This window comes from Vicugna pacos, unplaced genomic scaffold (genome assembly GCF_048564905.1).
Source record: "Vicugna pacos unplaced genomic scaffold, VicPac4 scaffold_190, whole genome shotgun sequence".
NCBI classification, from domain to species: domain Eukaryota; kingdom Metazoa; phylum Chordata; class Mammalia; order Artiodactyla; family Camelidae; genus Vicugna; species Vicugna pacos.
The window spans coordinates 591,794-619,129 of NW_027328869.1; the positions used below are offsets into that span (position 1 = coordinate 591,794).

The 27,336-nt window shown below is 45.6% G+C and overlaps 2 long non-coding RNA genes across 2 annotated transcripts; both read left to right on the top strand.

The window, feature by feature from the left end:
- The first annotated feature begins 3,485 nt into the window (after positions 1 to 3,485).
- Positions 3,486 to 5,396, top strand: LOC140695198 (uncharacterized). Its single transcript, XR_012070904.1, has 3 exons — positions 3,486 to 3,755; positions 4,810 to 4,922; positions 5,131 to 5,396. It is a non-coding gene; the product is annotated as an uncharacterized lncRNA (long non-coding RNA).
- A 14,010-nt stretch (positions 5,397 to 19,406) lies between these two features.
- On the top strand, positions 19,407 to 21,308 carry LOC140695199 (uncharacterized). The gene is made up of 3 exons (XR_012070905.1): positions 19,407 to 19,667; positions 20,765 to 20,835; positions 21,044 to 21,308. It is a non-coding gene; the product is annotated as an uncharacterized lncRNA (long non-coding RNA).
- The last annotated feature ends 6,028 nt before the right edge of the window (positions 21,309 to 27,336 follow it).

Consider the following 27,336-nt stretch of genomic DNA (forward strand, 5'->3'; position numbering starts at 1 on the left):
AGAACATCTCTCATCAATGTGTTCGCATCTCTCCTCAATCCGTGCAGCCAGCTTTTCGGCCAGCTTCTCTTCGTATCTCCCATACAGTCGACTTCAACAGGACTGGGCATGTCTGAAAGTAGCTCGGAGCCTCACCAGTAAGCTGGTGGCAGGCAGATCTTCCACGGTCTGCCCTTTCAGGTTCTGGAAACTGACCCGTGAACTCAGGTCTTTGGGCAGCAGCAGTATCTCGAACTGACAGAGCTTCCCGGACCAAAGACCTAAGCTAAGCTCCACAGAGGGCGGCAGCCCCTCCATCACACTGATCCACCCACAGAACTCTGCCCGGTTACCTAGGATCCACCGGCCACAACAAGCCGCGCGGTACACAGCAACATTCCACCTGGAATCCAACGGGTAACTGCCATCCCCAATGGCTGCTGCACCTTGTCAGTGTTGGGGGAGGGGCTGCATCCGACGAGAGGTTCCTAAGCTAAATGTGATTCTACCCACTAGCGTCCCATGGGCCTTTGTTCTTCCCTCTTTCCTTTTCTTCAGATCTGTATGCACAGTACCAACGGAGGCAAGTGTGTCCATTTTCTGTTGATGGTTTCACACGTCTTTAAACTTTCTAACAGTTCACAGTACACAGAGACCCTCTAAAGGAAACTTATGTTCCTGTAATATCTGTCCACCCCGAATACATAACCGTCGGTTGATGTCTCCTGAAACACCCGCACTCTCAGGACATGGATCCATTGGTTTCATGGGGGCTGAAATTCCTTGAAATGAAACCAACCCAAATGTGCAATTTACTGTCTGTCTCTTTTGCTCTTAGTACACTGTTGCAGAGCTACTTGTCTTTGTTAAAGGCTTATGCCATTTCTTCTCGAAGTAGGGTTTTATATGGCATTCATTCATCCTGTTGGAAGACTTGCAAGTCTATATCACGGACTAGGAATCCATTTGACTCCAAATCGGCATTTGGGTTAGGTCACGATATGCTCTTATTAATCAACATTAACGAATATAAATGCACGCCTCTGATTTCCGAATACAAGTGTGCTGAGTACATGCAAGCAGCGATACTGGGTCGATGCGTACTGAATGATCCTTGACATCACCTTGAGTATTTCCTTTTGAGTAATCATGGTTCGCTTGGTATATGTCAGCCAACCGTACCCTTTGGGTGCATGTTTGTTTGTTTGATTTTTGTTGGTCTGCTTCTCGTTTGTTTTGCAAACACGTCAGGCCATGCATCTCTCCGTTCGCTTCAAACAGAGAGTCATATAAGCTGATTCACTTAAGATAGTGCTTCCAATCACCTATGATTTCCTGCTTCCCTCTCCCATCTTTAGGGTATTGATGTCCTCCTTGCCTTCTTCTGGTTTCTTCTTTGCCACTCATGCTCTTCTTGCATTTCCAATAATGGTTTTCTTCTTTCCATTTCATCTTGCTGCTTTTCTATTCAGGGGAGAATTCTCAACCTTTCTTGTAGGATAAGTTTCGAACTGCTGAATTCTTTTAAGATTTGCCGGTCTGTGGAATTCTCTAGCCCTGCCGTTATTAGAAATGGCGGTCATGTGGCCTAGGCTACTATAGATGGCCACATTTTGCCCTTCAGGGTTTGGTCTATGTCCTGGCACTCCTCCCTGTCCTGCAATATTGCTGCCGATATATCAGCTGAAACCCCTCTGGAGGTTCTCTTCTGACAATGTTGCTTTCCTCCAGGGGCATTTTAAATCCCTGGGATGCTCATGAACTTCGTTGATTTGAATCATACAGCTGCTGGTAGGTCTATTGGGATTCCACCTCCTTTGGACGCTGTGTACTTCCTGAATTCGCATAGATGATTCTTTCTAGGCTTTCAGCAAGTTTCAGTCTGATTTTTCTACAGATAACTTTTCAGACATTTTTTGTTTCTTTACCTCTTGCTTTTCCATCTGGGACTCTTACGAATGCTAGTCTTTCATGCCTTGTCTTACCCTAGGATTCAACAGCAATGTTTTCATTGGTTTGCACTTGCTTTCCTATGTCTGCTTCTGACCGAGGGTTTACTGTTCCCCTGTCTTCACATTCATTCACGCGTCCCTCTGCATTATTTGGTCTGCTTAGGACTGAATTTTAGCCCTGATATTATCTCATCCACTGAGTTTTCTGATACTATTTGTTTCGCCTTTAGGCTTTCTCTTCCCCTTTTCTGGTATTCTGCCTTTTATGATTCTGAGACACTGTTGTTCTTCAGTGTTTCCCTCACCTCCATTTTCAATTATTTCTCTGGATTGCGTTTTGCAGTCTAGGTTTTTGAAAGCTTATGTTTTGGGCCTTCAATCTCTTTGGAACTGAAAATGGTATTTCCTGTTTCTTTCATTGCACTTCTTCACCTCTACTGGTCAGGTAATATCAGGTATCTAATGTAGACTTCTAGGGCTTTGTTAAGTGAAAAATTTGGAATCTTGGCTCTATGCAATTCCATGGGATTTCTGTGAGGACAGTTTCTCCTAGACATTGATGCCATGTCCTGTTCCTGTGTTTGTTGTCTGGTATATCTCCAATTGCTGGTGTTGCCTTTATTGTGATGAACACCCCATACTATTTCGATTAGCATAACCGTAGTTTGATTACGCTTATCTCACAATTCTAAAAGTGCACAGGACACTTCCTCTGGTGGAAATGAAGCTTCTAAAGGTTCTCAGCTCTGCATTCTGCTCCATGTCACTTTGGAGTGTTTCCAAAACTGCAAACTGAGAGTGCGCTTGTGCTTTGTAGTGCCACGGGAATGTCCCAATGAAACCAGTTCTTCCCAGAGCTTCTCTGCCTACAGAAACACCAGTGGAAGCATATCAATGGATGTCACACGTCAGGGCCAGTGGAATGATCCCGCAGACCGACCTTGGTGTCCTCGGTGCCGTACCGTGCCGGTGCCATCTAAAATGGAGCATCTGCTTTTGGGAGATAATGCTGAAGGAAATGCTTCAACTTCTCACGCTGTGGACTTGGACCACTCTCCCTTGTCCTCTCATCCTTGTGGCATGGGTGCATGTAGGCCACAACAGAGCTTTTGTGTATCCTGTGCCTCTAACCAAACCATAATCCCAGCCCACGTTATGAATGTAGCAGATCCTAAGGCTTTTCATTCTGATTTCAAACCCAAGGCCACCTAGATCACTCTGACCAGTTGCACGATATCTCTGATTCAGCCCCACACGTGCTCTATTGGCAAAATGCCCAATTGGTCCCTGGTCCTGCAGATGCACTGGGTGTGGCCATGGGACATATCGATAATCTCAACCGCGCGTGCCGGTGTGGTGGCCTTCTCACTGGGGTCACAGGTCGGCTTGCTCTCTTGATAGGACCCACCACAACCCACAACGCACTCCAGATCCCTGAGACTCAGCGTGTGCCATCATCCATAGCCCTATCCCTCCCTGACCGCTGCCTCTGCTACGTCAAATTTGGCATCTCGGATCTTGGTCTCAGAATCAACTGTGGGGATATTTTGCGCTGGTTTCTTTGAGTTCTGTCAGCCAAGCATCTGCTCTGCACTCTTCTAACACTCAGCGCATCACCTTCAATCCCATGTCTCCTGTCCGCTTGAGAGTGTGCATCCAAGTTAAACAGAGTTTCACCTTTGCTGCTCCATCACCAGGGGTCAGACCCTGCACTGGTTTCCATTCCCTGCTTTGCCTTCTCCTGCTTCCAGGGCTTCTGAGGCCTTATCCTGTCTTTGGAAGTAACAGACCTCTCTTCGGCAAGTGTCCTGTGCCAAGGGCTGGGTGAGTGGATGTTTCCATTGCTGTGTACATGGGAGCGAGTGAGCGCAGTTGACACTGCTTCTCTGCCAACTGGGCATCGATGAATCACCACTTTCCAGATACACTTCCCAGATATGTGATTTTTGTTTAGCTCTTTGTTTCTATACAGCCGTGGTGGGAGGGATTTTCCGAAGACTCCAGTTTTGACATTGTGTTGATCTCTCATTTGCAGCCTTTAAAAAGTTTAATAGATTTGATTTCCATGTTTTGAGAGTTATACGAAAATGAAGTTAGTTTTTGAAACATCCTAAATCGACCTAGAAGCCAGACTTGTCAATTTCGGTAACATTTTGTCAGTTCTAAGGAAAACATAGACAGATAGAATGCAAAGTAGCAGTCCAAACTGTAAAAGGGGTCATGTCAACTCTTTACTGTTGAAGCCTCCGAAACCAACAGGAACCATGAAATAACTAATGGAAACATGAAATAACCCCCAACCTTGGTTTCACTTGTGCATGTGGTGCCCTTTACTCCCAATGACACCTACTGGCCAATGTTGGCATTTCAAGGGGTAACATCCCCCTCTAGGAAAATACAAGAGGAAACAAACCAAATATATACATTTAGGTTTGAATCCAAAATCACCTACAGGCATTATAGCTTTGAGAACCCTGCTGCAGCTATGCTAGTCTATTGAGAACCAGGTGTTCTTCTATCAGTGATGAGAACGCTTAATCATCCAATCATGTTGGGTAAAGCAATTTAAAGCAACCGAGTCTGCACCCCCATGATATAGTGCCCACGGGGTCTTGACTCAATGAAAGAATGTCCACATAAGCTGTGTCTTTAATGTCATTGGCGACTTTGACAGTTCCGTTCACTATCTGACTTATAATATTTACCTATACTGTCTTGAAAAACTGAGGCCAAATACATATACAAGTTCAGTCAAAGAGTCCCCTCACTTACCACACTCCCTTCACCCCAGAGAAGACACAAATCCAGCATTTGCTGAATCTAGCAGAAGGACATCGTTTATTTGTGTGAGGTAATTATTCATAGCTATCTATTTCAGTCGAGACTTTTAGACCTTTAAGGAGTTCACTGTTGTTCACAGAGGGTAAAGCTGGAGGAACTCTGATTCGAGGAGGGGCTTGCCATTCTCGAACTGGCTTCATTGCAGCTCAGGTACTGATCCTTCCAAATGGATGCCTGAGTGGAGGGGAGGGAAGAGCAAGTGCTTGTTATCTAGGCCCAAACCTGGGAAAAGGCTTACCTGGGCTTGGTGCACTTTGGTCTGAATGGCTTGGAAATGCCCCTTGGGACGTGTGGATTCTCACGACCTCTTCCAAGAACATGAGCGTTTTGACCACCTCTGCCATCTCTTCTCTTTTAGATGTCAGGGATCTTGGACCCGTTCTTGGAGCAGAGAATTGAGGAATTTCCTCAAGTCCACGTTGGCACTCCGTATGTTTCTGCCAGTATCAGCGTGGTTCAATAGGTCTCATGAATGTCTTTCGAGCCTGGTATCCTCTACAGCTGTCTCCAGGCCAGTAATCTCCATTGTAGCAGAACATCTCTCATCAATGTGTTCGCATCTCTCCTCAATCCGTGCAGCCAGCTTTTCGGCCAGCTTCTCTTCGTATCTCCCATACAGTCGACTTCAACAGGACTGGGCATGTCTGAAAGTAGCTCGGAGCCTCACCAGTAAGCTGGTGACAGGCAGATCTTCCACGGTCTGCCCTTTCAGGTTCTGGAAACTGACCCGTGAACTCAGGTCTTTGGGCAGCAGCAGTATCTCGAACTGAAAGAGCTTCCCGGACCAAAGACCTAAGCTAAGCTCCAGAGAGGGCGGCAGCCCCTCCATCACACTGATCCACCCACAGAACTCTGCCCGGTTACCTAGGATCCACCGGCCACAACAAGCCGCGCGGTACACACCAACATTCCACCTGGAATCCAACGGGTAACTGCCATCCCCAATGGCTGCTGCACCTTGTCAGTGTTGGGGGAGGGGCTGCATCCGACGAGAGGTTCCTAAGCTAAATGTGATTCTACCCACTAGCGTCCCATGGGCCTTTGTTCTTCCCTCTTTCCTTTTCTTCAGATCTGTATGCACAGTACCAACGGAGGCAAGTGTGTCCATTTTCTGTTGATGGTTTCACACGTCTTTAAACTTTCTAACAGTTCACAGTACACAGAGACCCTCTAAAGGAAACTTATGTTCCTGTAATATCTGTCCACCCGGAATACATAACCGTCGGTTGATGTCTCCTGAAACACCCGCACTCTCAGGACATGGATCCATTGGTTTCATGGGGGCTGAAATTCCTTGAAATGAAACCAACCCAAATGTGCAATTTACTGTCTGTCTCTTTTGCTCTTAGTACACTGTTGCAGAGCTACTTGTCTTTGTTAAAGGCTTATGCCATTTCTTCTCGAAGTAGTGTTTTATATGGCATTCATTCATCCTGTTGGAAGACTTGCAAGTCTATATCACGGACTAGGAATCCATTTGACTCCAAATCGGCATTTGGGTTAGGTCACGATATGCTCTTATTAATCAACATTAACGAATATAAATGCACGCCTCTGATTTCCGAATACAAGTGTGCTGAGTACATGCAAGGCGCGATACTGGGTCGATGCGTACTGAATGATCCTTGACATCACCTTGAGTATTTCCTTTTGAGTAATCTTGGTTCACTTGGTATATGTCAGCCAACCGTACCCTTTGGGTGCATGTTTGTTTGTTTGATTTTTGTTGGTCTGCTTCTCGTTTGTTTTGCAAACACGTCAGGCCATGCATCTCTTCGTTCGCTTCAAACAGAGAGTCATATAAGCTGATTCACTTAAGATAGTGCTTCCAATCACCTATGATTTCCTGCTTCCCTCTCCCATCTTTAGGGTATTGATGTCCTCCTTGCCTTCTTCTGGATTCTTCTTGGCCACTCATGCTCTTCTTGCATTTCCAATAATGGTTTTCTTCTTTCCATTTCATCTTGCTTCTTTTCTATTCAGGGGAGAATTCTCAACCTTTCTTTTAGGATAAGTTTCGAACTGCTGAATTCTTTTAAGATTTGCCGGTCTGTGGAATTCTCTAGCTCTGCCGTTATTAGAAATGGCGGTCATGTGGCCTAGGCTACTATAGATGGCCACATTTTGCCCTTCAGGGTTTGGTCTATGTCCTGGCACTCCTCCCTGTCCTGCAATATTGCTGCCGATATATCAGCTGTAACCCCTCTGGAGGTTCTCTTCTGACAATGTTGCTTTCCTCCAGGGGCATTTTAAATCCCTGGGATGCTCATGAACTTCGTTGATTTGAATCATACAGCTGCTGGTAGGTCTATTGGGATTCCACCTCCTTTGGACGCTGTGTACTTCCTGAATTCGCATAGATGATTCTTTCTAGGCTTTCAGCAAGTTTCAGTCTGATTTTTCTACAGATAACTTTTCAGACATTTTTTGTTTCTTTACCTCTTGCTTTTCCATCTGGGACTCTTACGAATGCTAGTCTTTCATGCCTTGTCTTACACCAGGATTCAACAGCAATGTTTTCATTGGTTTGCACTTGCTTTCCTATGTCTGCTTCTGACCGAGGGTTTACTGTTCCCCTGTCTTCACATTCATTCACGCGTCCCTCTGCATTATTTGGTCTGCTTAGGACTGAATTTTAGCCCTGATATTATCTCATCCACTGAGTTTTCTGATACTATTTGTTTCGCCTTTAGGCTTTCTCTTCCCCTTTTCTGGTATTCTGCCTTTTATGATTCTGAGACACTGTTGTTCTTCAGTGGTTCCTTCACCTCCATTTTCAATTATTTCTCTGGATTGCGTTTTGCAGTCTAGGTTTTTGAAAGCTTATATTTTGGGCCTTCAATCTCTTTGGAACTGAAAATGGTATTTCCTGTTTCTTTCATTGCACTTCTTGACCTCTACTGGTCAGGTAATATCAGGTATCTAATGTAGACTTCTAGGGCTTTGTTAAGTGAAAAATTTGGAATCTTGGCTCTATGCAATTCCATGGGATTTCTGTGAGGACAGTTTCTCCTAGACATTGATGCCATGTCCTGTTCCTGTGTTTGTTGTCTGGTATATATCCAATTGCTGGTGTTGCCTTTATTGTGATGAACACCCCATACTATTTCGATTAGCATAACCGTAGTTTGATTGCGCTTATCTCACAATTCTAAAAGTGCACAGGACACTTCCTCTGGTGGAAATGAAGCTTCTAAAGGTTCTCAGCTCTGCATTCTGCTCCATGTCACTTTGGAGTGTTTCCAAAACTGCAAACTGAGAGTGCGGCTTGTGTTTTGTAGTGCCACAGGAATGTCCCAATGAAACCAGTTCTTCCCAGAGCTTCTCTGCCTACAGAAACACCAGTGGAAGCATATCAATGGATGTCACACGTCAGGGCCAGTGGAATGATCCCGCAGACCGACCTTGGTGTCCTCGGTGCCGTACCGTGCCGGTGCCATCCAAAATGGAGCATCTGCTTTTGGGAGATAATGCTGAAGGAAATGCTTCATCTTCTCACGCTGTGGACTTGGACCACTCTCCCTTGTCCTCTCATCCTTGTGGCATGGGTGCATGTAGGCCACAACAGAGCTGTTGTGTATCATGTGCCTCAAACCTAACCATAATCCCAGCCCAGGTTATGAATGTAGCAGATCCTAAGGCTTTTCATTCTGATTTCAAACCCAAGGCCACCTAGATCACTCAGACCAGATGCACGATATCTCTGATTCAGCCCCACACGTGCTCTATTGGCAAAATGCCCAATTGGTCCCTGGTCCTGCAGATGCACTGGGTGTGGCCATGGGACATATCGATAATCTCAACCGGGCGTGCCGGTGTGGTGGCCTTCTCACTGGGGTCACATGTCCGCTTGCTCTCTTGATAGGACCCACCACATCCCACAACACACTCCAGATCCCTGAGACTCAGCGTGTGCCATCATCCGTAGCCCTATCCCTCCCTGACCGCTGCCTCTGCTACGTCAAATTTGGCAGATCGGATCTTGGTCTCAGAATCAACTGTGGGGATATTTTGCGCTGGTTTCTTTGAGTTCTGTCAGCCAAGCATCTGCTCTGCACTCTTCTAACACTCAGCGCATCACCTTCAATCCCATGTCTCCTGTCCGCTTGAGAGTGTGCGTCCAAGTTAAACAGAGTTTCACCTTTGCTGCTCCATCACCAGGGGTCAGACCCTGCACTGGTTTCCATTCCCTGCTTTGCCTTCTCCTGCTTCCAGGGCTTCTGAGGCCTTATCCTGTCTTTGGAAGTAACAGACCTCTCTTCGGCAAGTGTCCTGTGCCAAGGGCTGGGTGAGTGGATGTTTCCATTGCTGTGTACATGGGAGCGAGTGAGCGCAGTTGGCACTGCTTCTCTGCCAACTGGGCATCGATGAATCACCACTTTCCAGATACACTTCCCAGATATGTGATTTTTGTTTAGCTCTTTGTTTCTATACAGCCGTGGTGGGAGGGATTTTCCGAAGACTCCAGTTTTGACATTGTGTTGATCTCTCATTTGCAGCCTTTAAAAAGTTTAATAGATTTGATTTCCATGTTTTGAGAGTTATACGAAAATGAAGTTAGTTTTTGAAACATCCTAAATCGACCTAGAAGCCAGACTTGTCAATTTCGGTAACATTTTGTCAGTTCTAAGGAAAACATAGACAGATAGAATGCAAAGTAGCAGTCCAAACTGTAAAAGGGGTCATGTCAACTCTTTACTGTTGAAGCCTCCGAAACCAACAGGAACCATGAAATAGCTATTGGAAACATGATATAACCCCCAACCTTGGTTTCACTTGTGCATGTGGTGCAATTTACTCCCAATGACACCTACTGGCCAATGTTGGCATTTCAAGGGGTAACATCCCTCTCTAGGAAAATACAAGAGGAAACAAACCAAATATATACATTTAGGTTTGAATCCAAAATCACCTAGAAGCATTATAGCTTTGAGAACCCTGCTGCAGCTATGCTAGTCTATTGAGAACCAGATGTTCTTCTATCAGTGATGAGAACGCTTAATCATCCGATCATGTTGGGTAAAGCAATTTAACGCAACCGAGTCTGCACCCCCATGATATAGTGCCCACGGGGGCTTGACTCAATGAAAGAATATCTACATAAGCTGTGTCTTTAAAGTCATTGGCGACTTTTACAGTTCCGTTCAATATCTGACTTATAATATTTACCTATACTGTCTTGAAAAACTGAGGCCAAATACATATACAAGTTCAGTCAAAGAGTCCCCTCACTTACCACACTCCCTTCACCCCAGAGAAGACACAAACCCAGCATTTGCTGAATCTAGCGGAAGGCAATCGTTTCTTTGTTTGAGTTAATTATGCATATGTTATCTATTTCAGTCGAGACTTTTAGACCTTTAAGATTTCACTGATGTTCACAGAGGGTAAAGCTGGAGGAACTCTGATTCGAGGAGGGGCTTGCCATTCTCGAACTGGCTTCATTGCAACTCAAGTACTGATCCTTCCAAATGGATGCCTGAGTGGAGGGGAGGGAAGAGCAAGTGCTTGTTATCTAGGCCCAAACCTGGGAAAAGGCTTACCTGGGCTTGGTGCACTTTGGTCTGAATGGCTTGGAAATGCCCCTTGGGACGTGTGGATTCTCACGACCTCTTCCAAGAACATGAGCGTTTTGATCACCTCTGCCATCTCTTCTCTTTTAGATGTCAGGGATCTTGGACCCGTTCTTGGAGCAGAGAATTGAGGAACTTCCTCAAGTCCACGTTGGCACTCCGTATGTTTCTGCCAGTATCAGCGAGGTTCAATATGTTTCATGAATGTCTTTCGAGCCTGGTATCCTCTACAGCTGTCTCCAGGCCAGTAATCTCCATTGTAGCAGAACATCTCTCATCAATGTGTCCGCATCTCTCCTCAATCCGTGCAGCCAGCTTTTCGGCCAGCTTCTCTTCGTATCTCCCATACAGTCGACTTCAACAGGACTGGGCATGTCTGAAAGTACCTCGGAGCCTCACCAGTAAGCTGATGGCAGGCAGATCTTCCACTGTCTGCGCTTTCAGGTTCTGGAAACTGACCCGTGAACTCAGGTCTTTGGGCAGCAGCAGTATCTCGAACTGACAGAGCTTCCCGGACCAAAGACCTAAGCTAAGCTCCACAGAGGGCGGCAGCCCCTCCATCACACTGATCCGCCCACAGAACTCTGCCCGGTTACCTAGGATCCACCGGCCACAACAAGCCTCGCGGTAAACAGCAACATTCCACCTGGAATCCAACCAGTATCTGCCATCCCCAAAGGCTGCTGCATCTTGTCAGTGTTGGGGGAGGGGCTGCATCCGAAGAGAGGTTCCTAATCTAAATCTGATTCTAACCACTAGAGTCCCATGGGCCTTTGTTCTTCCCTCTTTCATTTTCTTCAGATCTGTATGCACAGTACCAACGGAGGCAAGTGTGTCCATTTTCTGTTGATGGTTTCACACGTCTTTAAACTTTCTAACAGTTCACAGTACACAGAGACCCTCTAAAGGAAACTTATGTTCCAGTAATATCCGTACACCCGGAATACATTTCCGTCGGTTGATTTCTGCTGAAACACCCGCACTCTCAGGACATGGATCCATTGGTTTCATGGGGGCTGAAATTCCTAGAAATTAAACCTACCCCAATGTGCACTTTACTGTCTGCCTCTTTTGCTCTTAGTACACTTTTGCAGAGCTACTTGTCTTTGTTAAAGGCTTATGCCATTTCTTCTCGAAGTAGGGTTTTATATGGCATTCATTCATCCTGTTGGAAGGCTTGCAAGTCTATATCACGGACTAGGAATCCATTTGACTCCAAATCGGCATTTGGGTTAGGTCTCGATATGCTCTTATGAATCAATATTAACGAATATAAATGCACGCCTCTGATTTCCAAATACAAGTGTGCTGAGTACATGCAAGCAGCGATACTGGGTCGATGCGTACTGAATGATCCTTGACATCACCTTGAGTGTTTCCTTTTGAATAATCATGATTCCCTTGGTATATGTCAGCCAACCGTACCCTTTGGGTGCATGTTTGTTTGTTTGATTTTTGTTGGTCTGCTTCTCGTTTGTTTTGCAAACACGTCAGGCCATGCATCTCTCCGTTCGCTTCAAACAGAGAGTCATATAAGCTGATTCACTTAAGATAGTGCTTCCACTCACCTATGATTTCTTGATTCCCTCTTCCATTTTATGGTTTTGATGTCCTCCTTGCCTTCTTCTGGTTTCTTCTTTGCCACTCATGCTCTTCTTGCATTTCCAATAATGGTTTACTTCTTTCCATTTCATCTTGCTGCTTTTCTATTCAGGGGAGAATTCTCAACCTTTCTTGTAGGATAAGTTTCGAACTGCTGAATTCTTTTAAGATTTGCCGGTCTGTGGAGTTCTCTAGCTCTGCCGTTATTAGAAATGGTGGTCATGTGGCCTAGGCTACTATAGATGGCCATATTTTGCCCTTCAGGGTTTGGTCTATGTCCTGGCACTCCTCCCTGTCCTGCAATATTGCTGCCGATATATCAGCTGAAACCCCTCTGGAGGTTCTCTTCTGACAATGTTGCTTTCCTCCAGGGGCATTTTAAATCCCTGGGATGCTCATGAACTTCGTTGATTTGAATCATACAGCTGCTGGTAGGTCTATTGGGATTCCACCTCCTTTGGACGCTGTGTACTTCCTGAATTCGCATAGATGATTCTTTCTAGGCTTTCAGCAAGTTTCAGTCTGATTTTTCTACAGATAACTTTTCAGACATTTTTTGTTTCTTTACCTCTTGCTTTTCCATCTGGGACTCTTACGAATGCTAGTCTTTCATGCCTTGTCTTACACCAGGATTCAACAGCAATGTTTTCATTGGTTTGCACTTGCTTTCCTATGTCTGCTTCTGACCGAGGGTTTACTGTTCCCCTGTCTTCACATTCATTCACGCGTCCCTCTGCATTATTTGGTCTGCTTAGGACTGAATTTTAGCCCTGATATTATCTCATCCACTGAGTTTTCTGATACTATTTGTTTCGCCTTTAGGCTTTCTCTTCCCCTTTTCTGGTATTCTGCCTTTTATGATTCTGAGACACTGTTGTTCTTCAGTGGTTCCTTCACCTCCATTTTCAATTATTTCTCTGGATTGCGTTTTGCAGTCTAGGTTTTTGAAAGCTTATATTTTGGGCCTTCAATCTCTTTGGAACTGAAAATGGTATTTCCTGTTTCTTTCATTGCACTTCTTGACCTCTACTGGTCAGGTAATATCAGGTATCTAATGTAGACTTCTAGGGCTTTGTTAAGTGAAAAATTTGGAATCTTGGCTCTATGCAATTCCATGGGATTTCTGTGAGGACAGTTTCTCCTAGACATTGATGCCATGTCCTGTTCCTGTGTTTGTTGTCTGGTATATATCCAATTGCTGGTGTTGCCTTTATTGTGATGAACACCCCATACTATTTCGATTAGCATAACCGTAGTTTGATTGCGCTTATCTCACAATTCTAAAAGTGCACAGGACACTTCCTCTGGTGGAAATGAAGCTTCTAAAGGTTCTCAGCTCTGCATTCTGCTCCATGTCACTTTGGAGTGTTTCCAAAACTGCAAACTGAGAGTGCGGCTTGTGTTTTGTAGTGCCACAGGAATGTCCCAATGAAACCAGTTCTTCCCAGAGCTTCTCTGCCTACAGAAACACCAGTGGAAGCATATCAATGGATGTCACACGTCAGGGCCAGTGGAATGATCCCGCAGACCGACCTTGGTGTCCTCGGTGCCGTACCGTGCCGGTGCCATCCAAAATGGAGCATCTGCTTTTGGGAGATAATGCTGAAGGAAATGCTTCATCTTCTCACGCTGTGGACTTGGACCACTCTCCCTTGTCCTCTCATCCTTGTGGCATGGGTGCATGTAGGCCACAACAGAGCTGTTGTGTATCATGTGCCTCAAACCTAACCATAATCCCAGCCCAGGTTATGAATGTAGCAGATCCTAAGGCTTTTCATTCTGATTTCAAACCCAAGGCCACCTAGATCACTCAGACCAGATGCACGATATCTCTGATTCAGCCCCACACGTGCTCTATTGGCAAAATGCCCAATTGGTCCCTGGTCCTGCAGATGCACTGGGTGTGGCCATGGGACATATCGATAATCTCAACCGGGCGTGCCGGTGTGGTGGCCTTCTCACTGGGGTCACATGTCCGCTTGCTCTCTTGATAGGACCCACCACATCCCACAACACACTCCAGATCCCTGAGACTCAGCGTGTGCCATCATCCGTAGCCCTATCCCTCCCTGACCGCTGCCTCTGCTACGTCAAATTTGGCAGATCGGATCTTGGTCTCAGAATCAACTGTGGGGATATTTTGCGCTGGTTTCTTTGAGTTCTGTCAGCCAAGCATCTGCTCTGCACTCTTCTAACACTCAGCGCATCACCTTCAATCCCATGTCTCCTGTCCGCTTGAGAGTGTGCGTCCAAGTTAAACAGAGTTTCACCTTTGCTGCTCCATCACCAGGGGTCAGACCCTGCACTGGTTTCCATTCCCTGCTTTGCCTTCTCCTGCTTCCAGGGCTTCTGAGGCCTTATCCTGTCTTTGGAAGTAACAGACCTCTCTTCGGCAAGTGTCCTGTGCCAAGGGCTGGGTGAGTGGATGTTTCCATTGCTGTGTACATGGGAGCGAGTGAGCGCAGTTGGCACTGCTTCTCTGCCAACTGGGCATCGATGAATCACCACTTTCCAGATACACTTCCCAGATATGTGATTTTTGTTTAGCTCTTTGTTTCTATACAGCCGTGGTGGGAGGGATTTTCCGAAGACTCCAGTTTTGACATTGTGTTGATCTCTCATTTGCAGCCTTTAAAAAGTTTAATAGATTTGATTTCCATGTTTTGAGAGTTATACGAAAATGAAGTTAGTTTTTGAAACATCCTAAATCGACCTAGAAGCCAGACTTGTCAATTTCGGTAACATTTTGTCAGTTCTAAGGAAAACATAGACAGATAGAATGCAAAGTAGCAGTCCAAACTGTAAAAGGGGTCATGTCAACTCTTTACTGTTGAAGCCTCCGAAACCAACAGGAACCATGAAATAGCTATTGGAAACATGATATAACCCCCAACCTTGGTTTCACTTGTGCATGTGGTGCAATTTACTCCCAATGACACCTACTGGCCAATGTTGGCATTTCAAGGGGTAACATCCCTCTCTAGGAAAATACAAGAGGAAACAAACCAAATATATACATTTAGGTTTGAATCCAAAATCACCTAGAAGCATTATAGCTTTGAGAACCCTGCTGCAGCTATGCTAGTCTATTGAGAACCAGATGTTCTTCTATCAGTGATGAGAACGCTTAATCATCCGATCATGTTGGGTAAAGCAATTTAACGCAACCGAGTCTGCACCCCCATGATATAGTGCCCACGGGGGCTTGACTCAATGAAAGAATATCTACATAAGCTGTGTCTTTAAAGTCATTGGCGACTTTTACAGTTCCGTTCAATATCTGACTTATAATATTTACCTATACTGTCTTGAAAAACTGAGGCCAAATACATATACAAGTTCAGTCAAAGAGTCCCCTCACTTACCACACTCCCTTCACCCCAGAGAAGACACAAACCCAGCATTTGCTGAATCTAGCGGAAGGCAATCGTTTCTTTGTTTGAGTTAATTATGCATATGTTATCTATTTCAGTCGAGACTTTTAGACCTTTAAGATTTCACTGATGTTCACAGAGGGTAAAGCTGGAGGAACTCTGATTCGAGGAGGGGCTTGCCATTCTCGAACTGGCTTCATTGCAACTCAAGTACTGATCCTTCCAAATGGATGCCTGAGTGGAGGGGAGGGAAGAGCAAGTGCTTGTTATCTAGGCCCAAACCTGGGAAAAGGCTTACCTGGGCTTGGTGCACTTTGGTCTGAATGGCTTGGAAATGCCCCTTGGGACGTGTGGATTCTCACGACCTCTTCCAAGAACATGAGCGTTTTGATCACCTCTGCCATCTCTTCTCTTTTAGATGTCAGGGATCTTGGACCCGTTCTTGGAGCAGAGAATTGAGGAACTTCCTCAAGTCCACGTTGGCACTCCGTATGTTTCTGCCAGTATCAGCGAGGTTCAATATGTTTCATGAATGTCTTTCGAGCCTGGTATCCTCTACAGCTGTCTCCAGGCCAGTAATCTCCATTGTAGCAGAACATCTCTCATCAATGTGTCCGCATCTCTCCTCAATCCGTGCAGCCAGCTTTTCGGCCAGCTTCTCTTCGTATCTCCCATACAGTCGACTTCAACAGGACTGGGCATGTCTGAAAGTACCTCGGAGCCTCACCAGTAAGCTGATGGCAGGCAGATCTTCCACTGTCTGCGCTTTCAGGTTCTGGAAACTGACCCGTGAACTCAGGTCTTTGGGCAGCAGCAGTATCTCGAACTGACAGAGCTTCCCGGACCAAAGACCTAAGCTAAGCTCCACAGAGGGCGGCAGCCCCTCCATCACACTGATCCGCCCACAGAACTCTGCCCGGTTACCTAGGATCCACCGGCCACAACAAGCCTCGCGGTAAACAGCAACATTCCACCTGGAATCCAACCAGTATCTGCCATCCCCAAAGGCTGCTGCATCTTGTCAGTGTTGGGGGAGGGGCTGCATCCGAAGAGAGGTTCCTAATCTAAATCTGATTCTAACCACTAGAGTCCCATGGGCCTTTGTTCTTCCCTCTTTCATTTTCTTCAGATCTGTATGCACAGTACCAACGGAGGCAAGTGTGTCCATTTTCTGTTGATGGTTTCACACGTCTTTAAACTTTCTAACAGTTCACAGTACACAGAGACCCTCTAAAGGAAACTTATGTTCCAGTAATATCCGTACACCCGGAATACATTTCCGTCGGTTGATTTCTGCTGAAACACCCGCACTCTCAGGACATGGATCCATTGGTTTCATGGGGGCTGAAATTCCTAGAAATTAAACCTACCCCAATGTGCACTTTACTGTCTGCCTCTTTTGCTCTTAGTACACTTTTGCAGAGCTACTTGTCTTTGTTAAAGGCTTATGCCATTTCTTCTCGAAGTAGGGTTTTATATGGCATTCATTCATCCTGTTGGAAGGCTTGCAAGTCTATATCACGGACTAGGAATCCATTTGACTCCAAATCGGCATTTGGGTTAGGTCTCGATATGCTCTTATGAATCAATATTAACGAATATAAATGCACGCCTCTGATTTCCAAATACAAGTGTGCTGAGTACATGCAAGCAGCGATACTGGGTCGATGCGTACTGAATGATCCTTGACATCACCTTGAGTGTTTCCTTTTGAATAATCATGATTCCCTTGGTATATGTCAGCCAACCGTACCCTTTGGGTGCATGTTTGTTTGTTTGATTTTTGTTGGTCTGCTTCTCGTTTGTTTTGCAAACACGTCAGGCCATGCATCTCTCCGTTCGCTTCAAACAGAGAGTCATATAAGCTGATTCACTTAAGATAGTGCTTCCACTCACCTATGATTTCTTGATTCCCTCTTCCATTTTATGGTTTTGATGTCCTCCTTGCCTTCTTCTGGTTTCTTCTTTGCCACTCATGCTCTTCTTGCATTTCCAATAATGGTTTACTTCTTTCCATTTCATCTTGCTGCTTTTCTATTCAGGGGAGAATTCTCAACCTTTCTTGTAGGATAAGTTTCGAACTGCTGAATTCTTTTAAGATTTGCCGGTCTGTGGAGTTCTCTAGCTCTGCCGTTATTAGAAATGGTGGTCATGTGGCCTAGGCTACTATAGATGGCCATATTTTGCCCTTCAGGGTTTGGTCTATGTCCTGGCACTCCTCCCTGTCCTGCAATATTGCTGCCGATATATCAGCTGAAACCCCTCTGGAGGTTCTCTTCTGACAATGTTGCTTTCCTCCAGGGGCATTTTAAATCCCTGGGATGCTCATGAACTTCGTTGATTTGAATCATACAGCTGCTGGTAGGTCTATTGGGATTCCACCTCCTTTGGACGCTGTGTACTTCCTGAATTCGCATAGATGATTCTTTCTAGGCTTTCAGCAAGTTTCAGTCTGATTTTTCTACAGATAACTTTTCAGACATTTTTTGTTTCTTTACCTCTTGCTTTTCCATCTGGGACTCTTACGAATGCTAGTCTTTCATGCCTTGTCTTACCCCAGGATTCAACAGCAATGTTTTCATTGGTTTGCACTTGCTTTCCTATGTCTGCTTCTGACCGAGGGTTTACTGTTCCCCTGTCTTCACATTCATTCACGCGTCCCTCTGCATTATTTGGTCTGCTTAGGACTGAATTTTAGCCCTGATATTATCTCATCCCCTGAGTTTTCTGATACTATTTGTTTCGCCTTTAGGCTTTCTCTTCCCCTTTTCTGGTATTCTGCCTTTTATGATTCTGAGACACTGTTGTTCTTCAGTGTTTCCCTCACCTCCATTTTCAATTATTTCTCTGGATTGCGTTTTGCAGTCTAGGTTTTTGAAAGCTTATGTTTTGGGCCTTCAATCTCTTTGGAACTGAAAATGGTATTTCCTGTTTCTTTCATTGCACTTCTTCACCTCTACTGGTCAGGTAATATCAGGTATCTAATGTAGACTTCTAGGGCTTTGTTAAGTGAAAAATTTGGAATCTTGGCTCTATGCAATTCCATGGGATTTCTGTGAGGACAGTTTCTCCTAGACATTGATGCCATGTCCTGTTCCTGTGTTTGTTGTCTGGTATATCTCCAATTGCTGGTGTTGCCTTTATTGTGATGAACACCCCATACTATTTCGATTAGCATAACCGTAGTTTGATTACGCTTATCTCACAATTCTAAAAGTGCACAGGACACTTCCTCTGGTGGAAATGAAGCTTCTAAAGGTTCTCAGCTCTGCATTCTGCTCCATGTCACTTTGGAGTGTTTCCAAAACTGCAAACTGAGAGTGCGCTTGTGCTTTGTAGTGCCACGGGAATGTCCCAATGAAACCAGTTCTTCCCAGAGCTTCTCTGCCTACAGAAACACCAGTGGAAGCATATCAATGGATGTCACACGTCAGGGCCAGTGGAATGATCCCGCAGACCGACCTTGGTGTCCTCGGTGCCGTACCGTGCCGGTGCCATCCAAAATGGAGCATCTGCTTTTGGGAGATAATGCTGAAGGAAATGCTTCATCTTCTCACGCTGTGGACTTGGACCACTCTTACTTGTCCTCTCATCCTTGTGGCACGGGTGCACGAAGGCAACTACAGAGCTGTTGCGTATCCTGTGCCTCAAACCAAACCATAATCCCAGCCCAGGTTATGAATGTAGCAGATCCTAAGGCTTTTCATTCTGATTTCAAACCCAAGGCCACCTAGATCACTCAGACCAGATGCACGATATCTCTGATTCAGCCCCACACGTGCTCTATTGGCAAAATGCCCAATTGGTCCCTGGTCCTGCAGATGCACTGGGTGTGGCAATGGGACATATCGATAATCTCAACCGCGCGTGCCGGTGTGGTGGCCTTCTCACTGGGGTCACAGGTCGGTTTGCTCTCTTGATAGGACACACCACATCCCACAACGCACTCCAGATCCCTGAGACTCAGCGTGTGCCATCATCCATAGCCCTATCCCTCCCTGACCGCTGCCTCTGCTACGTCAAATTTGGCAGCTCGGATCTTGGTCTCAGAATCAACTGTGGGGATATTTTGCGCTGGTTTCTTTGAGTTCTGTCAGCCAAGCATCTGCTCTGCACTCTTCTAACACTCAGCGCATCACCTTCAATCCCATGTCTCCTGTCCGCTTGAGAGTGTGCGTCCAAGTTAAACAGAGTTTCACCTTTGCTGCTCCATCACCAGGGGTCAGACCTTGCATTGGTTTCCATTCCCTGCTTTGCCTTCTCCTGCTTCCAGGGGTTCTGAGGCCTTATCCTGTCTTTGGGAGTAACAGACCTCTCTTCGGCAAGTGTCCTGTGCCAAGGGCTGGGTGAGTGGATGTTTCCATTGCTGTGTACATGGGAGCGAGTGAGCGCAGTTGGTAATGCTTCTCTGCCAACTGGGCATCGATGAATCACCACTTTCCAGATACACTTCCCAGATATGTGATTTTTGTTTAGCTCTGTGTTTCTATACAGCCATGGTGGGAGGGATTTTCCGAAGACTCCAGTTTTGACATTGTGTTGATCTCTCACTTGCAGCCTTTAAAAAGTTTAATAGATTTGATTTCCATGTTTTGAGAGTTATACGAAAATGAAGTTAGTTTTTGAAACATCCTAAATCGACCTAGAAGCCAGACTTGTCAATTTCGGTAACATTTTGTCAGTTCTAAGGAAAACATAGACAGATAGAATGCAAAGTAGCAGTCCAAACTGTAAAAGGGGTCATGTCAACTCTTTACTGTTGAAGCCTCCGAAACCAACAGGAACCATGAAATAGCTATTGGAAACATGATATAACCCCCAACCTTGTTTTCACTTGTGCATGTGGTGCAATTTACTCCCAATGACACCTACTGGCCAATGTTGGCATTTCAAGGGGTAACATCCCTCTCTAGGAAAATACAAGAGGAAACAAACCAAATATATACATTTAGGTTTGAATCCAAAATCACCTAGAGGCATTATAGCTTTGAGAACCCTGCTGCAGCTATGCTAGTCTATTGAGAACCAGGTGTTCTTCTATCAGTGATGAGAACGCTTAATCATCTGATCATGTTGGGTAAAGCAATTTAAAGCAACCGAGTCTGCACCCCCATGATATAGTGCCCACGGGGCCTTGACTCAATGAAAGAATGTCCACATAAGCTGTGTCTTTAATGTCATTGGCGACTTTTACAGTTCCGTTCACTATCTGACTTATAATATTTACCTATACTGTCTTGAAAAACTGAGGCCAAATACATATACAAGTTCAGTCAAAGAGTCCCCTCACTTACCACACTCCCTTCACCCCAGAGAAGACACAAACCCAGCATTTGCTGAATCTAGTGGAAGGCCATCGTTTCTTTGTGTGAGATAATTATTCATATGCTATCTACTTCAGTCGAGACTTTTAGACCTTTAAGGAGTTCACTGTTGTTCACAGAGGGTAAAGCTGGAGGAACTCTGATTCGAGGAGGGGCTTGCCATTCTCGAACTGGCTTCATTGCAGCTCAGGTACTGATCCTTCCAAATGGATGCCTGAGTGGAGGGGAGGGAAGAGCAAGTGCTTGTTATCTAGGCCCAAACCTGGGAAAAAGCTTACCTGGTCTTGGTGCACTTTGGTCTGAATGGCTTGGAAATGCCCCTTGGGGCGTGTGGATTCTCACGACCTCTTCCAAGAACATGAGCGTTTTGATCACCTCTGCCATCTCTTCTCTTTTAGATGTCAGGGATCTTGGACCCGTTCTTGGAGCAGAGAATTGAGGAATTTCCTCAAGTCCACGTTGGCACTCCGTATGTTTCTGCCAGTATCAGCGTGGTTCAGTAGGTCTCATGAATGTCTTTCGAGCCTGGTATCCTCTACAGCTGTCTCCAGGCCAGTAATCTCCATTGTAGCAGAACATCTCTCATCAATGTGTTCGCATCTCTCCTCAATCCGTGCAGCCAGCTTTTCGGCCAGCTTCTCTTCGTATCTCCCATACAGTCGACTTCAACAGGACTGGGCATGTCTGAAAGTAGCTCGGAGCCTCACCAGTAAGCTGGTGGCAGGCAGATCTTCCACGGTCTGCCCTTTCAGGTTCTGGAAACTGACCCGTGAACTCAGGTCTTTGGGCAGCAGCAGTATCTCGAACTGACAGAGCTTCCCGGACCAAAGACCTAAGCTAAGCTCCACAGAGGGCGGCAGCCCCTCCATCACACTGATCCACCCACAGAACTCTGCCCGGTTACCTAGGATCCACCGGCCACAACAAGCCTCGCGGTACACACCAACATTCCACCTGGAATCCAACGGGTAACTGCCATCCCCAATGGCTGCTGCACCTTGTCAGTGTTGGGGGAGGGGCTGCATCCGACGAGAGGTTCCTAAGCTAAATGTGATTCTACCCACTAGCGTCCCATGGGCCTTTGTTCTTCCCTCTTTCCTTTTCTTCAGATCTGTATGCACAGTACCATCGGAGGCAAGTGTGTCCATTTTCTGTTGATGGTTTCACACGTCTTTAAACTTTCTAACAGTTCACAGTACACAGAGACCCTCTAAAGGAAACTTATGTTCCTGTAATATCTGTCCACCCGGAATACATAACCGTCGGTTGATTTCTCCTGAAACACCCGCACTCTCAGGACATGGATCCATTGGTTTCATGGGGGCTGAAATTCCTAGAAATGAAACCAACCCAAATGTGCAATTTACTGTCTGTCTCTTTTGCTCTTAGTACACTTTTGCAGAGCTACTTGTCTTTGTTAAAGGCTTATGCCATTTCTTCTCGAAGTAGGGTTTTATATGGCATTCATTCATCCTGTTGGAAGTCTTGCAAGTCTATATCACGGACAAGGAATCCATTTGACTCCAAATCGGCATTTGGGTTAGGTCACGATATGCTCTTATTAATCAACATTAACGAATATAAATGCACGCCTCTGATTTCCGAATACAAGTGTGCTGAGTACATGCAAGCAGCGATACTGGGTCGATGCGTACTGAATGATCCTTGACATCACCTTGAGTATTTCCTTTTGAGTAATCATGGTTCGCTTGGTATATGTCAGCCAACCGTACCCTTTGGGTGCATGTTTGTTTGTTTGATTTTTGTTGGTCTGCTTCTCGTTTGTTTTGCAAACACGTCAGGCCATGCATCTCTCCGTTCGCTTCAAACAGAGAGTCATATAAGCTGATTCACTTAAGATAGTGCTTCCAATCACCTATGATTTCCTGCTTCCCTCTCCCATCTTTAGGGTATTGATGTCCTCCTTGCCTTCTTCTGGTTTCTTCTTTGCCACTCATGCTCTTCTTGCATTTCCAATAATGGTTTTCTTCTTTCCATTTCATCTTGCTGCTTTTCTATTCAGGGGAGAATTCTCAACCTTTCTTGTAGGATAAGTTTCGAACTGCTGAATTCTTTTAAGATTTGCCGGTCTGTGGAATTCTCTAGCTCTGCCGTTATTAGAAATGGCGGTCATGTGGCCTAGGCTACCCTAGATGGCAGCATTTTGCCCTTCAGGGTTTGGTCTATGTCCTGGCACTCCTCCCTGTCCTGCAATATTGCTGCCGATATATCAGCTGAAACCCCTCTGGAGGTTCTCTTGTGAATATGTTGCTTTCCTCCAGGCGCATTTTTAATCCCTGGGGGATGCTCATGAACTTCGTTGATTTGAATCATACAGCTGCTGGTAGGTCTATTGGGATTCCACCTCCTTTGGACGCTGTGTACTTCCTGAATTCGCATAGATGATTCTTTCTAGGCTTTCAGCAAGTTTCAGTCTGATTTTTCTACAGATAACTTTTCAGACATTTTTTGTTTCTTTACCTCTTGCTTTTCCATCTGGGACTCTTACGAATGCTAGTCTTTCATGCCTTGTCTTACCCCAGGATTCAACAGCAATGTTTTCATTGGTTTGCACTTGCTTTCCTATGTCTGCTTCTGACCGAGGGTTTACTGTTCCCCTGTCTTCACGTTCATTCACGCGTCCCTCTGCATTATTTGGTCTGCTTAGGACTGAATTTTAGCCCTGATATTATCTCATCCACTGAGTTTTCTGATATTATTTGTTTCGCCTTTAGGCTTTCTCTTCCCCTTTTCTGGTATTCTGCCTTTTATGATTCTGAGACACTGTTGTTCTTCAGTGTTTCCCTCACCTCCGTTTTCAATTTTTTCTCTGGATTGCGTTTTGCAGTCTAGGTTTTTGAAAGCTTATGTTTTGGGCCTTCAATCTCTTTGGAACTGAAAATGGTATTTCCTGTTTCTTTCATTGCACTTCTTCACCTCTACTGGTCAGGTAATATCAGGTATCTAATGTAGACTTCTAGGGCTTTGTTAAGTGAAAAATTTGGAATCTTGGCTCTATGCAATTCCATGGGATTTCTGTGAGGACAGTTTCTCCTAGACATTGATGCCATGTCCTGTTCCTGTGTTTGTTGTCTGGTATATATCCAATTGCTGGTGTTGCCTTTTTTGTGATGAACACCCCATACTATTTCGATTAGCATAACCGTAGTTTGATTACGCTTATCTCACAATTCTAAAAGTGCACAGGACACTTCCTCTGGTGGAAATGAAGCTTCTAAAGGTTCTCAGCTCTGCATTCTGCTCCATGGCACTTTGGAGTGTTTCCAAAACTGCAAACTGAGAGTGCGCTTGTGCTTTGTAGTTCCACGGGTATGTCCCAGTGAAACCAGTTCTTCCCAGAGCTTCTCTGCCTACAGAAACACCAGTGGAAGCATATCAATGGATGTCACACATCAGGGCCAGTGGAATGATCCCGCAGACCGACCTTGGTGTCCTCGGTGCCGTACCGTGCCGGTGCCATCTAAAATGGAGCATCTGCTTTTGGGAGATAATGCTGAAGGAAATGCTTCATCTTCTCACGCTGTGGACTTGGACCACTCTTCCTTGTCCTCTCATCCTTGTGGCACGGGTGCACGAAGGCAACTACAGAGCTTTTGCATATCCTGTGCCTCAAACCAAACCATAATCCCAGCCCAGGTTATGAATGTAGCAGATCCTAAGGCTTTTCATTCTGATTTCAAACCCAAGGCCACCTAGATCACTCAGACCAGATGCACGACATCTCTGATTCAGCCCCACACGTGCTCTATTGGCAAAATGCCCAATTGGTCCCTGGTCCTGCAGATGCACTGGGTGTGGCCATGGGACATATCGATAATCTCAACTGCGCGTGCCGGTGTGGTGGCCTTCTCAGTGGGGTCACAGGTCGGTTTGCTCTCTTGATAGGACCCACCACATCCCACAACGCACTCCAGATCCCTGAGACTCAGCGTGTGCCATCATCCATAGCCCTATCCCTCCCTGACCGCTGCCTCTGCTACGTCAAATTTGGCAGCTCGGATCTTGGTCTCAGAATCAACTGTGGGGATATTTTGCGCTGGTTTCTTTGAGTTCTGTCAGCCAAGCATCTGATCTGCACCCTTCTAACACTCAGCGCATCACCTTCAATCCCATGTCTCCTGTCCGCTTGAGAGTGTGCATCCAAGTTAAACAGAGTTTCACCTTTGCTGCTCCATCACCAGGGGTCAGACCCTGCACTGGTTTCCATTCCCTGCTTTGCCTTCTCCTGCTTCCAGGGCTTCTGAGGCCTTATCCTGTCTTTGGAAGTAACAGACCTCTCTTCGGCAAGTGTCCTGTGCCAAGGGCTGGGTGAGTGGATATTTCCATTGCTGTGTACATGGGAGCGAGTGAGCGCAGTTGACACTGCTTCTCTGCCAACTGGGCATCGATGAATCACCACTTTCCAGATACACTTCCCAGATATGTGATTTTTGTTTAGCTCTTTGTTTCTATACAGCCGTGGTGGGAGGGATTTTCCGAAGACTCCAGTTTTGACATTGTGTTGATCTCTCATTTGCAGCCTTTAAAAAGTTTAATAGATTTGATTTCCATGTTTTGAGAGTTATACGAAAATGAAGTTAGTTTTTGAAACATCCTAAATCGACCTAGAAGCCAGACTTGTCAATTTTGGTGACATTTTGTCAGTTCTAAGGAAAACATAGACAGATAGAATGCAAAGTAGCCGTCCAAACTGTAAAAGCGGTCATGTCAGCTCTTTACTGTTGAAGCCTCCGAAACCAACAGGAACCATGAAATAGCTATTGGAAACATGATATAACCCCCAACCTTGGTTTCACTTGTGCATGTGGTGCCCTTTACTCCCAATGACACCTACTGGCCAATGTTGGCATTTCAAGGGGTAACATCCCTCTCTAGGAAAATACAAGAGGAAACAAACCAAATATATACATTTAGGTTTGAATCCAAAATCACCTAGAGGCATTATAGCTTTGAGAACCCTGCTGCAGCTATGCTAGTCTATTGAGAACCAGGTGTTCTTCTATCAGTGATGAGAACGCTTAATCATCCGATCATGTTGGGTAAAGCAATTTAACGCAACCGAGTCTGCACCCCCATGATATAGTGCCCACGGGGGCTTGACTCAATGAAAGAATGTCCAAAAAAGCAGTGTCTTTAATGTCATTGGCGACTTTTACAGTTCCGTTCACTATCTGACTTATAATATTTACCTATACTGTCTTGAAAAGCTGAGGCCAAATACATATACAAGTTCAGTCAAAGAGTCCCCTCACTTACCACACTCCCTTCACCCCAGAGAAGACACAAACCCAGCATTTGCTGAATCTAGCGGAAGGCCATCGTTTCTTTGTGTGAGATAATTATTCATATGCTATCTATTTCAGTCGAGACATTTAGACCTTTAAGGAGTTCACTGTTGTTCACAGAGGGTATAGCTGGAGGAACTCTGATTCGAGGAGGGGCTTGCCATTCTCGAACTGGCTTCATTGCAGCTCAGGTACTGATCCTTCCAAATGGATTCCTGAGTGGAGGGGAGGGAAGAGCAAGTGCTTGTTATCTAGGCCCAAACCTGGGAAAAGGCTTACCTGGGCTTGGTGCACTTTGGTCTGAATGGCTTGGAAATGCCCCTTGGGACATGTGGATTCTCACGACCTCTTCCAAGAACATGAGCGTTTTGATCACCTCTGCCATCTCTTCTCTTTTAGATGTCAGGGATCTTGGACCCGTTCTTGGAGCAGAGAATTGAGGAACTTCCTCAAGTCCACGTTGGCACTCCGTATGTTTCTGCCAGTGTCAGCGAGGTTCAATATGTCTCATGAATGTCTTTCGAGCCTGGTATCCCCTACAGCTGTCTCCAGGCCAGTTATCTCCATTTTAGCAGAACATCTCTCATCAATGTGTTCGCATCTCTCCTCAATCCGTGCAGCCAGCTTTTCGGCCAGCTTCTCTTCGTATCTCCCATACAGTCGACTTCAACAGGACTGGGCATGTCTGAAAGTAGCTCGGAGCCTAAACAGTAAGCTGATGGCAGGCAGGTCTTCCACTGTCTGCCCTTTCAGGTTCTGGAAACTGACCCTTGAACTCAGGTCTTTGGGCAGCAGCAGTATCTCGAACTGACACAGCTTCCAGAACCAAAGACCTAAGCCAAGCTCCACAGAGGGCGGCAGCCCCTCCATCACACTGATCCACCCACAGCACTCTGCCCGGTTACCTAGGATCCACCGGCCACAACAAGCCTCGCGGTACACACCAACATTCCACCTGGAATCCATCCGGTAACTGCCAACCCCAATGGCTGCTGCATCTTGTCAGTGTTGGGGGAGATTCTGCATCCGATGAGAGGTTCCTAAGCTAAATATGATTCTAACCACTAGCGTCCCATGGGCCTTTGTTCTTCCCTCTTTCCTTTTCTTCAGATCTGTATGCACAATACCAACGGATGCAAGTGTGTCCATTTTTAGTTGATGGTTTCACACGTCTTTAAACTTTCTAACAGTTCACAGTACACAGAGACCCACTAAAGGTAACTTATGTTCCTGTAATATCCGTACACCCGGAATACATATCCTTCGGTTGATTTCTGCTGAAACACCCGCACTCTCATAACATGTATCCATTTGTTTCATTGGTGCTGAATTTCCTAGAAATGAAACCAACCCCTATGTGCACATTGCTGTCTGTTTCTTTTGAT